Below are 21300 nucleotides of genomic sequence, written 5' to 3'. Positions count from 1 at the left end.
TAATTATTTTTTAAAATATCTCCTTGAAAACAACTTAATTAAAATATGTGATAGACAAACACCCATGATAGCAGCTGATTCTTCTCTTCCATAACAGATGCGGTTATGCTGAGTCTTCTCTAACAGATGCTGTTATGCTGAGTTAGAAAGTGGTTAGATTAGTTAGATGGTTAGATGCTGTAATATATATATATAGCTATTGATGTACTGTTCAATTATGCAGTGAATAGAATAAACTCCTTATTCTTGCTAAATCAGTGCCTGAGCACTTTCATGGTATCAGAGCCACAGGCTCCTGAATTTTTTTTTTCTCTCTGATTTCTCTCCCAGCAAGAAAATTAAGAAATCTCCAGCAACACTTTCTGCTGCAACTTTCTTCTGATCTTTGCTTATTCACTTCAAGAACATATTGTACCTACTCCGATGGCTTCATCAACACAGACCATGCCGGAGATTGTCTCTTCTCAGGTAACCCCTACCCTGAACATGAGCATGCTGAATCATCCTCTTCCTATCAAACTAGATAGAGATAATCATATCCTTTGGCATACACAAATGGAAAATGTGATATATGCCAATGGATTTGAGGACCATATTGAAGGTCTGAGACCATGTCCTCCAAAAACAATATCCACCGGTGAAGTGAACCCAGATTTTCTGGTTTGGAGGAGATATGACCGTATGATCCTGAGTTGGATCTACTCCTCTCTCACCCCAGATGTTATGGGTCAAATTGTTGGGCTACAAACATCCCATGAAGCATGGACAACCCTCCAACGAAGCTTTTCTGCTTCCACCAAAGCAAGAACAATGCAGTTGAGACTTGCTTTTCAAACAACCAAAAAAGGCTCTCTCACCATGATGGAATACATCCAAAAACTCAAACACATCTTTGATAGTCTGGCAGCTATTGGAGAACCAGTGCCAGAAAAGGATCAAATCCTTCAATTACTGAGTGGACTAGGGGCTGAATACAACCCCATCGTGGCTTCTCTCACTGCTAGAGATGATGACATTCAGCTTCATGCAGTACATAACATCCTTTTGACTCATGAACAGAGGCTGCATCTTCAAACCACGGCTACTGAAGAAAACCTCCTCATTGCCAATTTTGCAACTCATAACAGACCACGAAGGTCACAGTCCAACAAACCCTCTCAAGGGAAACCACCTCAGTCGTTCATGCCAACCATACGACCTGACACTCTTCCAGATTCACGACAACAATATCTTCAAGGATATCGCCCTAACCGATTCAACAATAATCGATCCCGGACAAATAACCGACCACAGTGTCAGTTATGTGGCAAGTTTGGGCACATGGTCCTCTCTTGTTATCATAGATTTGATGTGAATTATCAAGGGCCACGTGCACCAGCCTCATCAACCTCTCAAATTGGTCCCACTCCTCCTGCTCAAGCTATGATGGCAGCACCTTCCCCAGCATCAATGGACTCTTGGTTTTTGGATTTAGGCGCCACCCACCATCTCTCCCACACGGCTGCTAATATCCACAATGGTACTGCCTACAATGGTACTGACTCTGTAATGGTTGGCAATGGTAAGTCTCTACCCATAACCCAAGTTGGTCATTCCTTTCTCCACACTTCTGCCAAACCCTTTGTCTTACATAATGTGCTCCATGTTCCACAACTCACTTCAAATCTCATTAGTGTGTCAAAATTTTGTACTGACAATAATACCATTCTGGAATTTCATCCTTCTTCATTTTTTGTCAAGGACAAGGACACCAAAGTGACTCTCCTCCAAGGCCAACTTGAACGTGGACTCTACAAGTTTCCTACCTCATCTATCAGTTCACCTACTGCCAGTCCTAAACATCAAGTATTTCTCACAAAAACTCAGCCCACTACTATGCTGTGGTATCAACGATTTGGCCATTCTTCTGCTGTAATACTTCAGAAAATTTTTCATACATGTAATATTTCACATAACTCAAATAAAATAGTTGATGTTTGCAATGCTTGTTGTTGTGCCAAAAGTCACAAAGTTCCTTTTTCTTTGTCCACTTCCCGGGCCTCCTCTCCTCTTGAACTCATCCATGCAGACTTGTGGGGACCAGCACCTGTTCCTTCCTCCACAGGTGCCCGGTATTTTCTGTTGCTCATGGATGATTACTCTAGGTTTGTATGGTTCTATTTGCTCCCCACCAAGGATCAGGTTCACTCCACTTTTGTCCAATTTAAAACTCTTGTTGAAAACCAATTTCAAACGACCATTAAATGCCTTCAAACAGATCATGGTGGAGAGTTCATTGCCCTTACCAAATTTTTATCTCTTCATGGTATACTCCATAGATTTTCCTGCCCTTATACACCTGAACAAAATGGCCGAGTAGAACGCAAAATGCGCCATGTTGTAGAAACCGGGCTCACTCTTCTTTACACAGCTACCCTTCCATCCAAATTTTGGCCTTATGCTTTCACCACAGCAGTTACCCTTATCAATTGCATGCCTTCTCCTTTACTCAATTACAGCTCCCCATTTTCTCTTCTTTATAAACACCCACCTGATTATTTCCATTTCAAAGTCTTTGGTTGCCTTTGTTATCCACACCTCAAACATCTCAACTCCAACAAATTTCAGCCACGGTCCACACCATGTATCTTTCTTGGTCATGCACCATCTCACAAGGGTTATCTTTGCCTCAATCCTACAACTAACAGAGTGTATATCTCTAGGCATGTAGTATTTGTAGAGACTTCATTTCCATTTCAGGCATTGAGCCCTCCCTCCCAACAGTCATATCACATTCCTGTTACTCCAGCATTTCCTCTTCCTCCATCTCCTATTCTCTTTCCACCCACAACCAGCTCTCCTCTAGCTACCCCATCCGAACCTGCCCCCACATCACCTTCAGCCAGCTCTTTGTCTTTACCCCCACTCATTCAGGTGCCATTTGTGGATGAAACAGCTGAAACTCCTACTACTTCACTCCAGGATTCAACAGCTCCAATTCCTGGCCATCCTATGATTACTAGATCCAAATCTGGTATATGCAAAAAGAAGACCTATCTTACCTCACTCACAATTGAGCCACGTACTGTTAAGCAGGCTCTTCAAGACCCCAACTGGAAGCTTGCTATGGAACAAGAATATCAGGCTCTATTGAAGAATCAAACTTGGTCTCTGGTGCCACCTCCGTCTAATGCCAAAATTATTGGGTGTAAATGGGTCTTCAAACTCAAACATAAACCTAATGGCAGCATTGACAGGTACAAAGCTCAGCTGGTTGCCCAAGGTTTTCATCAAACCTATGGCATCGATTTTTTTGAGACATTCAGTCCAGTCGTGAAGCCTTGCACTATCAGGCTTGTTCTCTCTATTGTGGTCTCTTCCAACTGGCCTATTAAACAACTAGATGTCCACAATGCTTTTTTAAATGGGGATCTTCAAGAACAGGTGTTTATGATGCAACCTCCAGGCTTTGAAGATAGCTCTTGCCCCACTCATGTTTGTCGTTTACAGAAGGCTCTCTATGGCCTTAAACAAGCGCCTCGAGCCTGGTTCCACAAGCTCAGCTCCTTTCTCTTACAGATTGGATTCCAATGCTCAAGGGCTGATGCATCTTTGTTTTATTTCCACTCTGCATCTGATATTGTCATCCTATTAATCTATGTGGATGATATTCTCATTACTGGCAGCAATCCATCACGGGTCCATCAAATCATTTCTCAACTTAGCTCTCATTTTGCTCTTCGGGACCTTGGGGATATTAGCTACTTTCTTGGCATTGAAGTCACTCCGCATTCTCATGCTCTTCATCTCAATCAACAACGCTACATACATCAGCTACTTGAGCGTGCTAATCTTCATGAGGCCAAATCTGCTAGCACACCTGGTGCCTTAGGAAAATTGTTATCAGCAGCAGATGGAGAACCTTTATCCGTTCTTGATGCTACTCACTACCGTAGTCTTGTGGGTGCTCTTCAATACATCACTCTCACACGACCAGAAATCTCGTTTGCAGTGAATCGAGCTTGTCAATACATGGCTCGTCCTACCACTTCTCATTTGCAAGCTGCTAAGCGTATACTCCGCTATCTCAAAGGTACTGCTACTCATGGTATTTCTATCCATGCCTCACCATCTTTGTCTCTTCAAGGATATACCGATGCAGATTGGGCATCATGTCCTGATGATAGAAGAAGCACCAGTGGCTTTTGTCTTTTTTTTGGCACCAATCTCATCTCATGGTCCTCCACCAAGCAACGTGTTGTCTCTCGTAGTAGTGCAGAATCGGAGTATCGGGCACTTGCTCTTCTCGCCGCTGAGGTCTCTTGGGTTCAGTTTCTGCTCAAAGAATTATGCATTCCTCAACAGGACACTCCTCTGATCTGGTGTGATAATATCAGTGCTACTGCTCTTGCAGCTAACTCTGTCTTCCATGCCCGCTCGAAGCACATAGAGATTGATCTTCACTTTGTTCGTGATAAGGTCCTCCACAAAGAGCTTTTGATTCAATATGTTCCTTCTACCGACCAGTTGGCAGATGTCTTTACTAAGCATGTTCCAAACTGTCAGTTCTCAGCTGCTCGTACTCGTCTCTCTGTTGTCCCAAGACCTGTCAGCTTGCGGGGGGATGATAGACAAACACCCATGATAGCAGCTGATTCTTCTCTTCCATAACAGATGCGGTTATGCTGAGTCTTCTCTAACAGATGCTGTTATGCTGAGTTAGAAAGTGGTTAGATTAGTTAGATGGTTAGATGCTGTAATATATATATATAGCTATTGATGTACTGTTCAATTATGCAGTGAATAGAATAAACTCCTTATTCTTGCTAAATCCGTGCCTGAGCACTTTCAATATGTTTTTAGAAAAAAAAATTCTTATTTTCAAAACAAGTTTCTTGTTTTTAGAACAAATTCTTTAGAAAGTGCCACTTTTAAGAATAGAAAACTATTCAAATAGTTTCAAATATGATTTAAAAGAATGAAACAAATATATGCATAGTAAAAGTGAACATTCATGGAAAAAAGAAAGTTAAATTAAATAAAAAATAAATTAAAGCAAAAGTATGTTTAGAAATAAGGAATGTTTTAAACTTGTTTTCTATGTTTCTAAATATTTTTTTATCTATGGTAATTTATTTTTAATTATTCTCATATAATTATTTTTTTAAATGTCTCCTAAAAAATGATTGATTATTATAATTAAAATATGTTCTTTAAAAAAATCTTATTTCCAGAATAAGTATTTAAAAAATTACCAAACATTTTTTTGAGTCTAGAAAATAATTTTCTATTTTGAAGAATAGAAAATAATTTTCTATTTTAAAGGATAGAAATTTGTTTGAATATTAAATTATTAGAAAAATGAATGTCAAACTATTATTAAGCACTTAAGGATATTATTTTTATTTGAATTGATTCACACTCGTGTACATAAAGTTCATGCATTTCATCAAGCAACCTAAATTATTAAAATAGAAAAATATTTGGTATAATCTTAGGTTTAAGTGGTGAATTTGATAATAAAACAACTTAAATATAAAAATGATTCCTTTTACAAATATAACTTTAAACTAATTATTTAACATTTTTTGAAAACCTCATCATTATATACCAATGTTTTAAAAATTGGGTCGAACAAATCATGTTGGTCCTACCGATTCGACCAACAACCATTCCAATTTGGTCTACCCTTTTGAGTTGTTTAGTTGTTGAACCACCCTCAAATCAATGGAATTAGAAATCGAATTGGTGAACTTGATGAACTAGGTGGTTCTCTATGAATTGAACGATTAGGCAACAGTTTCTGCAATAACGATGTTGACGAACAACAATGTTGACGAACAACAAGACCCCAATGACTCCAATAGTTGTAAGTGCCCTCCAACCTCCCTTGTTCATTATTTCAATGTTTGTTTTTTGATGCAATTAGTTATTTTATTTTATGTTTGTATCATTTTTAATTTCTAATTTTTCAAATTATTATTTTTTAAATATGTGATTTAATATTTATGATTTTAATTTTTAAATTTATGAATTTTGATTTGAATCATCATATCATTTTAAAATAAATTTCTTATTTTAAAATAAAAATAAAATTTTTTTATTTAAAATAATTTTCTAATTTTAAAATAAATATCCTATTTTAAAATAGATTTTTTATTATCAAATGTATTTCTGACTTTCAAATAAATTTTGATACTTAAATTTGTGATTTTATATTTATGATTTTAAATTTTTGAATTTTGATTTGAATCATTTTATTCATTAAATAATATATAAATTATATATTTAGAATGTTATCTATTTAATCGTGATTCAATCATCAATCCAACCAATGAATCATGAACTAGAAACTTTTTCAATTTAGTAACCGATCCAATTATGAAAACATTGTTGATTTTAATACCTTATTAAGAGACTAAAAAATGCACTATTTGAGTGGAGTGGTTAATCTTAACTTTATCACACAATTTTGCATGTTATTATTAAAGTTATAAAAATTATTGTTATCGTTGCTTCTAATTATGTTTTAAACATTCTTTATTTCAAAAATGAGTATAAGTATTTAAAAATTTTATACCCAATACTCTTTTATTTAACTTCAAAATCTTCATTATAAGAATGATATAATCAAGAGCATGCAATTAGAAATTCTTTTGAGAATTGATGTATCATATAAAGAAATTAAGAGCTTTCATCACTATATGCAAAGAAATACAAAAGTTGTGTACGCTATTAAGAACATGCGGTTAGGAATTCATTTGAAAAGTGATGTACCATATGAAGAAATTAAGAGTTATCATTAGAGTATGTAAGGAAATACGATATACCATATGAAGAAATTATGAGTCATCATTATAAGATGTAAGGAAATATGATATACCATATAAAGAAATTAGGAGTTACTATTATGGTACACAAAAACTAAACCCCAAAATATCTATCTTTTTGAAGAACAATTTATTTTGAAAATAATGTTACACTGAGTCACATTTTATTTTCTAAAGTGATTTATATGAGTTGAAAAAAAAGTGAAAAATAGTTTATTTGAATTAAATAAAACTTTTGAAAATATCAAAATTATTGAAAGAAGCATTTCAAAAATACAATTAGAAGATCCAAAAGCATATTATTATTGTTTCTTCCATGGAAAAAGGTAAAAATTAGCAAAAATATTGTAACACATGGATAGATTGTGAAAGTTAATGGCATACCCTATTAAGAAGGTACAATTAGGAATTATTTGAAATGCGATATACCATATGAAGAAATTAGGAGTTATCATGAAAATATGCAAGGTAATATGATGTACCATATGACAAAATTAGGAGTTATCATCATGGTATACAAAAACTAAGGCCCAAAATATGTCTTTTTCAAGAGAAAATAATTATTTTGAAAATAATGTTGCATTAAGTCACACTTTATTTTCTAAAGTGATTTACATGAGTTGAAAAAAATAAAATGAAAAGTAATGTATTTGAATTTAGTCAAACTTTTGAAAATATCAAAATTATCGTGCAAAGCATTTCAAAGGTACAATTAGAACATGAAAAAAGCATATTATTATTATTTCTTCCTCAGAAAAAGATAAAAATTAGCAAAAATATTGTAACATGTAGATAAATTGTGAAAGTTAATAGTGTATCGTATTAAGCAGGTACAACTAGGAGATCTTTGAAATACAATATAGCATATGAAGAAATTAGGAGTTATCATAATAATATGCAAGGAAAGATGATGTACTTAATGACAAAATTAGGAATTCCTTTGAAAAGTGATGCACCATATGAAGAAATTAAGAGTTATCATTAGAGTATGTAAGGAAATATGATATACCATATGAAGAAATTAGGAGTTACTATTATGGTACACAAAAACTAAACCCCAAAACATCTATCTTTTTGAAGAACAATTTATTTTGAAAATAATGTTACATTGAGTCACATTTTATTTTCTAAAGTGATTTATATGAGTTGAAAAAAAAAAGTGAAAAATAGTCTATTTGAATGAAATAAAACTTTTGAAAATATCAAAATTATTGAGAGAAGCATTTCAAAGATACAATTAGAAGATCCAAAAGCACATTATTATTTTTTCTCCCATGGAAAAAGGTAAAAAAATAGCAAAAATATTGTAACACGTGGATAGATTGTAAAAGTTAATGACATACCCTATCAAGAAGGTACAACTAGGAATTCTTTTAAATGCAATATACCATATGAAGAAATTAGGAGTTATCATCATGGTATACAAAAACTAAGGCCCAGAATATGTCCTTTTCAAAAGCAAATAATTATTTTGAAAATAATGTTGCATTAAGTCACACTTTATTTTCTAAAGTGATTTATATGAGTTGAAAAAAATAAAATAAAAAGTAATGTATTTGAATTTAGTCAAACTTTTGAAAATATCAAAATTATCGTGCAAAGCATTTCAAAGGTACAATTAGAACATGAAAAAAACAAATTATTATTATTATTTCTTCCATGGAAAAAGGTAAAAATTAGCAAAAATATTGTAACATGTAAATAAATTGTGAAAGTTAATGGCATACCGTATTAAGAAGGTATAACTAGGAATTCTTTGAAATGCGATATAGCATATGAAGAAATTAGGAGTTATCATAATAATATGCAAGAAAAGATGATGTACTTAATGACAAAATTAGGAGTTATCATCATGGTACACAAAAACTATGGCCCAAAATACGTCCTTTTCAACATCAATTTATTTTGAAAATAATGTTGCATTAAGTCAAACTTTATTTTCTAAAGTGATTTATACAAGTTGGAAAAAAAAAAAGTGAAAGGTAATCCTTTTGAATTTAGTCAAACTTTTAAAAATATCAAAATTATCGTGCAAAACATTTCAAAGGTACAATTAGAACATGAAAAAAGCATATTATTATTATTATTATTTCTTCTATGGAAAAAGGTAAAAATTAGCAAAAATATTGTAACATGTAGATAAATTATAAAAGTTAATGGCGTACCGTATTAAGAAGGTATAACTAGGAATTCTTTGAAATACTACATAGCATATGAAGAAATTAGGAGTTATCATAATAATATGCAAGAAAAGATGATGTACTTAATGACAAAATTAGGAGTTATCATCATGGTACACAAAAACTATGGCCCAAAATATGTCCTTTTCAACATCAATTTATTTTGAAAATAATGTTGCATTAAGTCAAACTTTATTTTCTAAAGTGATTTATACAAGTTGGAAAAAAAAAAAAGTGAAAGGTAATCCTTTTGAATTTAGTCAAACTTTTAAAAATATCAAAATTATCGTGCAAAGCATTTCAAAGGTACAATTAGAACATGAAAAAAACATATTATTATTATTATTTCTTCCATGGAAAAAGGTAAAAATTAGCAAAAATATTGTAACATGTAGATAAATTGTGAAAGTTAATGGTGTACCGTATTAAGAAGGTATAACTAGGAATTCTTTGAAATACGATATAACATATGAAGAAATTAGGAGTTATCATAATAATATGCAAGAAAAGATGATGTACTTAATGGCAAAATTAGGAGTTATCATCATGGTACACAAAAACTATGGCCCAAAATATGTCCTTTTCAACATCAATTTATTTTGAAAATAATGTTGCATTAAGTCAAACTTTATTTTCTAAAGTGATTTATACAAGTTGGAAAAAAAAAAGGGAAAGGTAATCCTTTTGAATTTAGTCAAACTTTTCAAAATATCAAAATTATCGTGCAAAGCATTTCAAAGGTACAATTAGAACATGAAAAAAACATATTCTTATTATTATTTCTTCCATGGAAAAAGGTAAAAATTAGCAAAAATATTGTAACATGTAGATAAATTGTGAAAGTTAATGGCGTACCATATTAAGAAGGTATAACTAGGAATTCTTTGAAATACGATATAGCATGTGAAGAAATTAGGAGTTATCATAATAATATGCAAGAAAAGATGATGTACTTAATGACAAAATTAGAAGTTATCATCATGGTACACAAAAACTATGGCCCAAAATACGTCCTTTTTCAACATCAATTTATTTTGAAAATAATATTGCATTAAGTCAAACTTTATTTTCTAAAGTGATTTATACAAGTTGGGAAAAAAAAAAAAGAAAAAGTGAAAGGTAATCCTTTTGAATTTAGTCAAACTTTTGAAAATATCAAAATTATTGGGCCAAGCATTTCAAAGATAAAATTAATAAATTCAAAAGTATTTATTGTTATTATTTCTTCCATGGAAAAGGCTAAAAATTAGCAAAAGATTAGCACTAGTTTATCTTATACTAGCTATAAGAATCTAAAACTAAAAATTGAAACCTTTTGCCATTTTGTATATTTGCTTATATATTTATGTAATTGGATAGTTTGGAGATGGTTACTTACATGTTAGTTGAGTTATAAGAATTTGTCAAAATTTTAGCAATGAGCATAGAGTATTTTTTATATCTCCTCATCATGAAGTCAGAGAACCAATTTTTGATTTTAAAAAAAAACATAAATTTCGTAAAAAAAAAAAAAATGGCTTAAACAATAAAATATTTATTTTTAAAAATATAAATGTAAAATAAAAAATTATTAGATTTAAAAAAAAAAATCACCTACTTCTGGTGTTAGTGTTTAGTTTTAAATGATTAATTAAATATCTTTTATTAAATAAATTCAGTTATTTAAGTTGGTATTAGAACATTTAATCATCATTTATTAAACATCCTCTTATTAATTTTTCTTTCATTTATTATCATTTCTTTATTTAATAAATAGAACCAAATATTTTGAGCATATTTTATTGAAACAATTATTATTATTATTATTATCATTTTGACCTCAAAAATTATAAATATGTATAATATTTTAGAACACATATAATACCATTCATGACTCAAATTACTTATAAATATCTCGTCTCTCTCATTTTCTGTACTCAGTTCTCTCCATGCCCTCTCCCTTCTTCTAGTGAATTTTTCAATGAAGTTCAATCTTATATATAGATAAAAATCAATCACAGTTTTCTCTTTTTTTTTTTTTTTTTTTTATCAAGATCTTTCAAATTTTTGCTTTACTTTTTGTTAAGGCTTTTGTAGTGATCTTTTGCTCTCTTTTTTTCTTTTTTCTTTTTTTTGTGGGATTTTTAAGTTTTTTTTTTTTCTTTTTTTGAGATTTTTGGTTGGGTTTTTTTGTTGCTGGTTTTTCTTAAATTAACCTTAATTAGAACGAGAATGGGTTATTTGAGAGATAAAATAGTTATGGACAAGGGAAAAAATAAATGAACGGATGAATGTGTTATTGTGTGAAATAAATAAAATAAGTGGAAAGATTATATTTTTAAAGACAAACAAAATAAAGAAGTAAAAGTGTTCAAAAAGAATTATTTCTTAATAAAATTATTTTATATTTTGATAATTATTTTAACTTATATGTCCAAATCACCCATGTTCTATTCAAAAAATAATTCTTATTCTTTGTTCTTATAACCAATTCAAATGAATTCATTCATTTTTTTTTCCTTTTTTATTTATTTACTTATTGTATTTTATTTGTTCAATGCAAAAAACCAAATACATCCCAAATATTTTAATGATCTAAATTACTCAAAAATATCTCAAAGTTTGCTAGTAGAATTCAAGCTCTTTATTTTAGGATAGTAGATCAATTATGTAAAAAGGATAAAAATGAGAATTCACACATGTTTTACTATGTAACAAATTAGATTGCATGTTGCTTGTGTTATAAGAATTGGTCAAGATCATGGAACTAACTTAACCTATGATTTTATCAATTTTGTGATTATTGCCTTTTGAAATGTGATGTACTTAGGGATGGCAATTTCGCGGGTTTGTTGGGTCACCTGGCCCGGTCCGCCCTTGTTAGGACAGGTATAAGAGCACAGTAATCGGGGATGGGACGAGTTTGGGCTTAATTTTTAAAACCCGAATCAAGTTCGAGGCGGGTTTTGTAATAATCTGCCCCGCCTTGCCCCACCCCGGATATAAAATTACAAGTTTACCCTTTATATCTTACAAAATACCAAAAAACTCCACCTATAAATTAATATCTGTTTCCTATCTCTTCCTTACAATTACTCCCCTTCAACACAAAAATCTCCCCTTCTTACTGTTCTCAAATGCCTAGCTCTCGGATTGATTTTCCCAACTCAAAAAATTTCTATCTCAAATTTTGAGTCGTTAGGAGAGAAAGGAGATAGGGCTCACAACTTGTGGAGAAGACAACCCCTCTAGCTTCATTTTCTGCCTTCTTGAAATATGAAAAAAATGAAGTCAAAGCTCACCTAAAGTACCAAAATCTGAGGTCTAAAAGCTTTGGTTTTGTTTGGATTTCTTGTTTTCAAGTTAAAAAAAAAACCCTAAATTTCTAGGTTTTATTAGCTCGAATTCCTCTTTCTTGTTCTTACCTGAAATCTCCATGTAATTTGTTATTGTCAAAGCCAAACCGATTTGATTTAGTGGCTTCACATGCATGAAAACAATGAATGATTTTATGTTTTTTATCTACCTTTTATTAACTCATTAATTGTAAAAAAAAAAAATTCTTTGCTTTAACCCTAGTTTGAAATTCATAATCATTTTTATGATAATTTTTACTTTCGTATTTATTTTCAAATTTTACATTTCACATAGATTTCGTTTATGTGCTATTTAGAATTTAACAACTCCATAATCCGTAATCATTTTTTTTTTCTCTATGTTATGTTTGATTTCCGAGAAAGTGTGGGAAAAGACATACACAGGTAGGGATGGGCCATGGATGAGATTTTAATGGTTATTTGAAAACAAGAACAGGACCACAAACCCCACCCCACCCCTGGTTTGGGACAAGGATGGAAAATAATTATATATTTTGGGACGAGAATGGGATAGGGGGAGCCCGTCCCAAACCTGCCTTGTTATTATCCCTAGATGTACTATATCACAAAATTAGGAGTTATTATCGGAGTTTATTTAAAGATGATGTCTCATTTAGTCATACTATTATTTTCAAATATCCTATTGAAATATTGCACTCTATGATTTATGAAGGTTATAATAAATGAATTTAAATGACTGAGTATTTATAATTGAAAGATTTAATTAGGTCATTGAATAAATAATATTATATTTAACATCATAACTAACAAGAAAAATATATCAAGACAATTGTTTGTATTAAAATAATGGGAGGTACAATATTTTGTGATAATATTCTTTACAAAATAATATTTTCCTTTAATTTGATTGTTGAGATCATGATCCAAAGGATAATGATATAAGATTTTTTATATTTTTTATTTATATTTTTTTATGGAAGTTTAATAGAGGGTCTAACATGACTTATTCCCAAGTGACTTTGTTGATCTTTGAAGATGGTAGGGAGCAAGGACGATATTACGAAAATATCGAGATATATTGTCGATATATCGTCTAATGGAAATATTGGTAAATATCAGTAAATATGGGCGATATATCGACAATATATCGGTAATCACGGATATATAGGTGATACAAACAAAATATCGGCCATAAATGGGAAAAAAATCGCTGAAATTTCGAAGATATATTAGATATATCGGTGAAAAATCAGTAAAAAAAATTAAATTATTATAAATAATTTAATTTTAATTATTTTATAATTTATTTTGTATACTAATTAAACATAAAACAAATATAAAATCATAAATAAAATTATCAATATTTTTAAATAACATAATTAGTACATTTGCAACAATTTAGTTTTAAATTAATAATTTTATTTTATTTTGATATTCAAGTGTAATAATAGTATATTGAGAATAAATTAACTTAGTACATTTTTAAATTAGTATAACATTGAATTTAAATTAGTACATTTTTACAATTAATTAATATATTTTCAATAGAGATAAGTAAATTAACTTAACATAGTAATATATTTAAATGACATAATTAGTATATTTGTAATAATTTAATTTTATAATGAGTACACGTTTACAAAATTCATATTTCTTATTAGTCGACACTATATAATTAAATTTAATATCACAAATCATATCATACATATATTAATTTCTTCAATAAAACAACTTTAAAATATCTATTATACTTCTAATTTCATTTTTGAAATTTTTTTCTTACATTTTCATAAGTTTCGATGAATTTTGGTCTATCGATATTTTGTATCAAAATATCCGTTGATATATCTCTAATATATTCGTAAAATCCAAGTACTGATATATTCATGATTATCGATATTTTCATTCTTAGTAGGAAGCATGTGTATGATTTTTTCTTTGCTTTTACAAAATTAAGAGACGTCTTGTGCATGTTTCAATCTTTTACATCCCCATAATGATTTAGTTGACCTTTCAATGTGGTGAAGAGCATGTGCTAGCCCTTGATATATTTTCATGCTTTAACTTTCAAATCGTATTTGAATTGAAAATAATCACTTTTATTCATAGATGGAACATTGCGAATTGAATTTCATATTCCTAAATTTGATCCATATCACCTATGGAATTCAAATTTTTTGAATTGAGCATTCATAATTTTGATGATTAATTTAGTAGGAATATAGTCCATCAATTTTTTTGTTCACACATTTCCCCCCTTAAGATGAAACATGTTTATGCGTTGTCATGTGTATAAGGTGGGACTCGAAATTAGTCTTCTAAATCTTTAATTTTCTTTGGTAATTTTTTTTCAAAGTAATATTCTAATAAAAATTTTCCCATTGGAAAATATTTCCTTTCTATCATTCCCAAACATGGTCTGATTTAACATCAAGAGAATTGTATATCAAAAATGACATTTTCTACTTCCAATATTTTATTTTCCTTTCTCGTGGGCATCTTTTGTTTCAATTTGCCCTCAATATTTTTTAATTTAAAGAAGATAGTAGTCTTTAAATAGTTGTTTGAGAGACACAATCTAAACTCCCCACAAGAAGTCTTCTAAAATTTGGTTGTCCTTGATCGTGTATCAATTTTAGAAAAGTTATATTACAAAATAATTTTAACTTTATTTTAATTTTAAAAAGTTTTACAATTTATCAAAAGAGTCTAGACCCAAGAGAAAAAAAACTAGGCCCAAAAATTGAATAGATAAAGGCCCAATTGAATATCTAATGTCCAAGCCCAATATGAATAATAGAAGCTCAAATGCTATGGTCTAAAGGCCCAAGCCCAAAGGAAGAAAATTACAACACAAAGAGTAAAGCACATCAACCCAAAATCAGGCCTAAACTCAAATGGAGAATCCAATTAAAGCCTAAAGCCTAAAAACAAACCCAACTCCTCGAAATTAAAACTATGATATGTTATAGTTTCGACACTTAATGCAAATTAAGTGCTAAACTCTTCGTCCTATTGCATTGACCTCACCTAAATATATGATAGTATCTAATTTTTAAGACTTAATTAAAGTAATAACCAAATTTAACACTTGTGCTAACTAAGTCATAACCTTGATTTAATCGATTTTCAATTTAATTAAAATCAATCAACTTATTTTATAATGTCTGAATGGATTAAAATCTCACTTAAATGAAACTGTATTCACCTCTCATAGAACATGGGTAGTGTTTATTTTTTATTTAAAATATGAATACACTTGAATTTCACTTAAATCTAAAAAAATTTGAATATCATTAAGTATTTAAACCATTAGTTTTTTTTTAATTATTAATGATCAAATATTATTAAACGTTAAATTGTTTGTTTTTATTCATTTTTTAATGTGGAATGATATTTTTTTTCATGCTAAAAATACAAATAAAATTAATTGTCATATATATATATATATATATATATTTTAATTTAATTTGAAAACTAATCATTTGAAAAGAAAAAAAAAATAGTAAACACATATTTCTAGATGCTTCAAAATATTAATTAGAAAATTGGCAATTAGGTAATGATTAGACTTTCCAATTACATTTGATTGCTATGAAAATATTAGAAAATTAAGTTAACATTTGTTTCTATTTAATGTATATTCAGATTTATGGATTTGTGAATTAAACATGTGTTTTATTATTGATATTAACTTATGAATATTTTATTTTAAATTGGAAAAGTAGTATTAAATTCTAATTTTTTGCTTTTTAAAATGAATTAGAATTGTTGATTCTAATGGATATTTAGAAGAGTTTAAATTATGTTATGAGGTTTTAATTACAAAAATTCATTAGAATCGAATATATTTCAGTTTTGTTGTGCAATAAAAGATTGAATTTTAAAAATTTGTACTAAATATAAATATAACCCAAATTTTATGGTTTTAGTATCATTGTTTTCATTTTTTGAACCACGAATCCATAGAAATCTAAATTTAATTTTGCTGGGATTCAAATAAATTTCAAGACAAAAAGGTTTGGTTGCATGTGGTAGAATTCCCATTTTGATTTTGGAATTTTTGTATTTATTTTTTTATTAAACTATAGATATAAGGATTTATCGATTCTCAAACAAATCCAAAGGTGAAAAGGGCATATAGTCTTTAGTCCACAATTTTTAAGTGTTACAATGCCTCAGATAGCAGATTAACAAAATCCGACCTTAGCTCAGTTGGTAGAGCGGAGGACTGTAGTGGGTGTAGATCCAACGGTAATCCTTAGGTCGCTGGTTCGAATCCGGCAGGTCGGATTAGCTTTTTCTTTTGTTAACTTCTTTCTTTCTTTGTCTTTTTTGGTTGGTCTTCTTTCTTTGAATGAATTTGAATAAGACAAAACGCAATTCCAGCCCCAGCTTGAACACCCCCAGCTTCGTTGTCTTGAATCCAGTCCTGACTCAAATGCTCATGCTTTGAAAAACCATGTTCCAATGTGTATGCTCCGGTGCCTCGAAGAATTGGATTGGCTAGTATGAAACATGATGGTTATGTTTGGTTCTGAAATTTTGGAGAGTGCAAAGAAAAGAAAATAGAGAAAAAAAGTAGAGGAAAAGAGAGAGCGAAGGAAAATAAAAAATAAATTTAAAATCAATAAATTATTTTTATATATTACTTTCAGTTCATTTTTATTATAAAGATTAAATAATTTATATATATATATATATTGACTTTAATTATATTTGATTTTTTAAATATTTTTTATAGTATAATCAAACTTAAAAAAATTATTGTCCTCGATATTTTTTTTCTTTTCTTAATACTTTTTTTCGACAATCAAATATAGAAATTATTAGGGTTTTCTAAGACTAATAATGTATCTACATGTTGGGGACCATGACCTAATGGAATTCAAACTCGCTTTAAAGAAATTATTAGGTTGTTCTATGGAACTCAAACCTTCTTTAAGGAAACTATTATTAGAGTTTTATATTATTTCTTGCTTCAAATAGACACTAGAAAGAATTTGATTGGAAGAAAATAGAAGAGATATGAAGAAAATAAAAAATACAGCATGTGTAATTATCTTGCAACTTGGATTTTGTGCCTTGGTGGTGTTGAATTTCACTTTTGATTGTGGACTAATGGGTAGTAAATTAATTCTATTTATGTTCACTGAATTGATCAATATTGCTTATTGTCAGAAAAGAGGAGAAACAAAGAGACAAGGGCCAGCCTAATAAAGACAACGCATGAGCCACTTGGGATGAATTGGATTTTAACTCCTTCTATGTTATTTCTTTGTTTTTGTGTAGGAATGGGGTTGAGGAAGTCTTAAGAAAGAAAGGGATTCAAAGAATCAGTCTGTCATTCTATAAACTTAACTTGTTTATCAGACTAAAGAAATTGACACATACATCTCTCCTCCCTCAAATAGGGTGTGTGCAGCACATTTTACCGAAACACAATTTCCATATCCTCTCAAATCTAGATGTGCCTTATGACAGGTTTGGAATAGAGTCCAATTTCATAAAGAGAACTTTAAGAAGGGTGTATAAATCCCATTTAGTCTGTGATTGAGACAGTTCAGCCAAAGCAATACAAAAGGAGCTTGAGTCTTGGTTAGCAAAATGCCAATAACCCCCTATATTTTAACTTGTTCTTCTGAGGGTTGGAATGCTATATATAGGTGTGAAGTTGATATCCACTTAAAGCATCATTCAGAAATTTTTAACAGTGTTCTTACAAACTTCATCATCAATGGCTCTTCACATGCTTGCTGCAATCCTGAGTCTAACTTTCTCTGGTAGCAGGCTATTCTTCAACAGCGGCATTTCTCCTCTAAGAATCAAGTGCATGCATGGCTGTGACTAAGAGTGCATTTGACAATTTCTATTTAAAATGTTTTAGTAAAAGTGTTTTGTTGAAAGCGTTTTAAGATAATCACATATCAAGTGTTTCTTCAAAAACACTTTAAGTGAGTTCTTAGATTTTTGAAAATATTTTCTAAAATTTATCAAATATTTAATTTTCTTCAAAAATACTTTTTAAACTAAAAACGCTTCATAGAATCATGATTAAATGAACTCTGCATGGATGAACTTGAACTATCAAGCGGGGAATAGCAAATAAATGTTGCATATGAGGTTATGACATTATTATCCTGCCACTTAAAAATGATCACACTTCTAGCTCGTTGCTTTTATTGTCATTGTTAGCATATTATTAATATCATTTTTGGTTCTTACTAATGAATACTTTGTTCTATTTACAAGGAGAGATATAAAAGACTATGGACAAGCTAAAGAGAGATGTGAATATTATGCTAGTTGGTGAAAAAGGAAAATCTTTACACCAACTTGAGCTAATCGATCTCTTGCAAAGGGTAGGAGTATCTCATCATCTTGAAAATGAAATAGAGAAAGGAAAAGTTGTTTTAACTTATTAATTTGAAAAAATATAGAAAAATGAACCTTAACTTTTATAAATCAATTTTATTATTATATTTTAAAATACATGTACTTTTTCATAAATCAAATAATTATTTCTTAAAATGACATTTTACTTGTTAGGTTAATTACACTAATTGACAATTTTTTTTTTTAAATTGTAAGAACTAATTTGAGATCTATAAAATAAGAAATTTTAAAAATTAAAATTCTAATTAAAACTAAAAAAAACTTTAAAGTCAATATTAAATATAAAAATATAAAAATAAAATATTAAATATCACTTCAGTAAATCACATTAATAGAAACTATTGATTTAAGAAAGAGTTGGAAAGTCAATATTTTATCTTTTAAAATTAGAAGATTTCTGGTTTTAATTATATTTTTAATTTTTAAAATTTCTTATTTTATTGTTGATGTCAACTAACAAAATTTTTATTCAATTTTATTAAGAAAAAAATGGGAAGATGAGTGGATTCATATAACATAGGATATAAAATTATTATTAATTAAAAAATTAGAAACATTTTGTTTATCACTTGACGATGTTAGAGAATTTTTTCAAAATGATTTGTATTTTATATTATATAAATAAAAAATTTATAATATATTTATTTGTAAGATATTTTTATCAAATTAAAATGATAAATTAATATTTTGATAATTTTTTTAATATTATAAAATAAAAAGGTAACATTAGAAAATAATTATCAAAGTGGATATATTTTTAAATAAAGGAAGATAAAATTGATTATAAAAGTTAAGGTTTCTTTCTTATATATTTTCAAATTAATGAATCAAAACTCACTTTTACCGGTTGAGGTAATATTGAACAAGATACTTCTTCCACTCAAAATGGTAAGACACTCCTAGCCTTTGCAAGAGACCGATTAGCTCAAATTGGTGTAAAGGTTTTCCTTCTTTACCAACTAGCATAATATTCACATCTCTCTTTAGTTTGTCTAGCTGCCTTTCATATATCTCTCCTTGTAAATAGAACGATGTATTCATTGGTAAGAACCAAAAATGATATCAATAATATGCGAACAATGTCAATAAAAGTAATGAGAAGTGTAATCACTGTTAAGCGACGGGATAAGGTCATAACCCAGGATGCAGCATCTGTAATATTTTGCTGTTCCTCGCTTGAAAGTAGTTTATGATCTGTATGGTACTTTGATGAACTCGAAGTCTTTACAGATGCTGTTGACAGGTTAAAACATATACTTTAACATTTTTCTCAGTTATCTGTGATTTTTACGTTCAAATATTAATTTTGTTTGCATGGTCAGGTGGGATATCAATGCAATGGATCAACTTCCAGAATATATGAAGAAATGCTTCCTTGCTCTGGTCAACTCCATTAATGAAACGGCTTATGAAGTTCTTAAGGAACGAGGTTACAATGTCATTCCATATCTTAGAAAGATGGTATTTTCTCAATCATAAACTCCTCGTCTTTCTTAGTTCAAATGCAATAAAAATTTCCATGCGTTCTTCATATGTCCTTCACTCATGAGTTTATGTATTCTAAATTCTTCAGTGGGCAGATTTATGTAAAGGTTTCTTAGTGGAGGCAAGGTGGTACCACAGTGGATACACACCAACCCTAGAAGAATGCATTTGAAATGGATCAACTTCATTATCAGTTCCTGTTATACTAGGTCATCTTTATTTCTCTGCTGCAAATCGAATAACAAAGGAGGCAATGGAATACATTGCGAAGTTCTCGGATGTGATCCGTGGATCAGCATTGGTTTTGCACCTTTCAGATGATCTTCAAACATCATCTGTAAGCAAGCCACCCTCTCCCCCTCTACTTTATTCCAATAAAAATTGTTGTAATGACAATTTACTCTTCATTTCCTTAATTTGCCTCTACAGGATGAGTTAAAAAGAGGTGATGTGCATTCCTAAGTCAATTCAATGCCACATGCATCAGACCTGGGCTTCTGAAGAAGAGGCCCGTCAGCACATTAAATATTTGGTCGGGGAGTCATGGAAGAAGATGAACAAAGAACGGCTTGTGGATTCTCCTTTCTCGCAAACTTTTATTGGAGTTGCGATGAACCTTGGCAGGATGGCTCAAAGTGCGTACTTGTATGGTGATCGGTATGCTGTTCAAGATCGTGAAACTAAGGATGGCATACTGTCGATGCTGATTGAGCCCATTCCCCTTGCGTAAATCTTATGTTTTCAGAGTGATTGATGAAGTTGCAGAACAAAATTATTTTTGTTAGGCTTCTTTATTGTAAGTCCCAGAAAGTCATACATATTTAAGTTTTCCCAATGATCAATAAGATATTGGCGTGGTATCCATTAATTATCTTGAGCATGATAAAGTGAATTTGTTCCAACAGTTGACTGGGATCTCCAGCTCATGCTTACTATACGATTAGTAATTAGCATTGAAAAATCCTAATTCCATATGATCGAGTTTTTTAATTAACATATCCTCATTGAAGAATCATCTTTCCCTTGGCGAGGATTGATGAGTTCAACCGTACTAGCAATAGTACTATAGAAGTGATTAAAAAAATCTCATTCTAACTACTCCTAAGTATATAT

General features: G+C 30.2%; 1 non-coding gene across 1 annotated transcript; it reads left to right on the top strand.

The window, feature by feature from the left end:
• The first annotated feature begins 16506 nt into the window (after positions 1–16506).
• Positions 16507–16599, top strand: TRNAY-GUA (transfer RNA tyrosine (anticodon GUA)). The gene is made up of 2 exons: positions 16507–16543; positions 16564–16599. It is a non-coding gene; the product is annotated as a tRNA-Tyr (tRNA).
• Positions 16600–21300: the final 4701 nt, after the last annotated feature.

The sequence above is a fragment of the Vitis vinifera genome, chromosome 13, assembly GCF_030704535.1.
Source record: "Vitis vinifera cultivar Pinot Noir 40024 chromosome 13, ASM3070453v1".
In the NCBI taxonomy this organism is placed as follows: Eukaryota; Viridiplantae; Streptophyta; class Magnoliopsida; order Vitales; family Vitaceae; genus Vitis; species Vitis vinifera.
The sequence above is the reverse complement of the archived record's forward strand: the minus strand, read 5'-3'. Positions and strand labels throughout refer to the sequence as shown.